Source organism: Arabidopsis lyrata (assembly GCF_000004255.2).
Source record: "Arabidopsis lyrata subsp. lyrata unplaced genomic scaffold ARALYscaffold_3, whole genome shotgun sequence".
In the NCBI taxonomy this organism is placed as follows: domain Eukaryota; kingdom Viridiplantae; phylum Streptophyta; class Magnoliopsida; order Brassicales; family Brassicaceae; genus Arabidopsis; species Arabidopsis lyrata.
The window spans coordinates 8,571,822-8,573,393 of NW_003302553.1; the positions used below are offsets into that span (position 1 = coordinate 8,571,822).

A 1,572-nucleotide genomic window follows, 5' to 3' on the forward strand; every position below is an offset into this window, starting at 1 on the left:
AGAGTACAATTTTGTGAATGAAGCATCCGGCGGAGGGTCACCGCAGGTCTCAGCGGTAAGTTCCCAAAAAAACAATTTTGTTATATACCTATTTTTAATACTAACTACTTGTTTCCTTTTCTCCCTGACAGCCATGGAATCTTGGCTGTCGTGCACTACCGCATCGTCTAGAGTTCACTTTTCTCCACCTCTTTCTAGAAAGAAGTGTATAATTCGGAGAAAGATGAAGATCATCCAATAGTGATCTACGGATAGCTAACAAAAACTTGTGGATATATATATATATATATATATATATATATAGAGATATATATCCACAGTTATAACTTCAGCTCTTTCTAGAAAAACTTATTTAGGATCTATATAGACGGTCAGTTATGTATTATCAACTATTATTACTTCAGCTCTTTTTACAAAAGCTTGCTTAGTATCTATATAGACGGTTATATATTATCCACAATTATTAACATCTTCTTTTTTTCTTGATAATTATTACTCCGCAAACTGTTTTCCATTCTTACTCGTATTGTTTTTTTTATACAAACAATAACACAAAACAATAAACATAATTAAACCCCACAAATTTGTATGTTCTCTGACCAACTTAAAAACTTAATGCTTCCGAAACCGACACATATATCTTTACTATAAACATTGACTTCACCCGTTCGGTACCATTTATTTTAGATTGAAGCATCTATAACCCTTTCAAATATTTTAAACTTTTTGTTCGAGGTTCGGATCCATTTATTTTAGAATTATCGAAATAAATTAAAAAAATGGTTAAATTTGTATAAAATTTGGTTCGGAGATATTTTGCTTATTTTAAGTATTTTAGTTATTTCGGTATAACAATAAATGATATTTTCGAGTTTTTAATTGTATTTTTTTTTCATATTTTCAGTTACTTTTTATCAGTCCAAAATATATAATTAATATTTTGGGTTAAATAGTTTCATTTTGGGCACCCATCCATTCTCGTATGAAATAATTCTCCCACCAAGCAAGCCAATACCATCTGTACTTCAAATAAGAGTGTGGGTAAAGCAGAAGTTTTCACAAACACATGCCTTTTATCCAATGCAGAGGGTGGAGAAATCTTCACCTTCTGTTAGAGTGCCTTTACCAAACTCGTCTAATAGACACACAGATCTTGAAGTTGCCTGCCTAGAGAATTCAAATCAGTCACAATGATTAGGAACACGATCATAAGTCATGAACAATGCACAGTTGAATTTTGATTGGTATTTTCATTCTTTGGTCCCCATGAACTTAAATAATGGAGCTCGTGAACTAGAAGTCATTAACTGACTGAAGCGATTGAGACCGGCTCACAAGGCCTATCAGTAGTGGAGCTGCTTGAAATCAAGTTAAAAATAGAAGCAGTTTGGAATACTTGAGCATCATTCCTCCCTGATGCAGATCTTTCATAAATGTAGATTGCTCCGCAGTCATGAACTTGCTTCCCATTGCACAAAATATCTTGTTGTAGTACGACTAATCTTAGTAACGAAAATATACATAAAAAGCGATTGTAAAAAGGATAAAAAATAATGCATGACGTTAAGACCT

The 1,572-nt window shown here is 32.7% G+C and overlaps 1 protein-coding gene across 1 annotated transcript in view; it reads right to left on the bottom strand.

Annotated features, from left to right (window-relative positions):
* The window catches only part of LOC9319273, a 5,243-nt gene extending 3,677 nt beyond the window's left edge, over positions 1 to 1,566 (bottom strand). The window contains exon 1 of the mRNA XM_021030766.1: positions 1,106 to 1,566. The gene's annotated coding sequence lies outside the window, so the exon portion shown is untranslated. The remainder of the gene's footprint in view (positions 1 to 1,105) is intronic.
* Between the last annotated feature and the right edge of the window lie 6 nt (positions 1,567 to 1,572).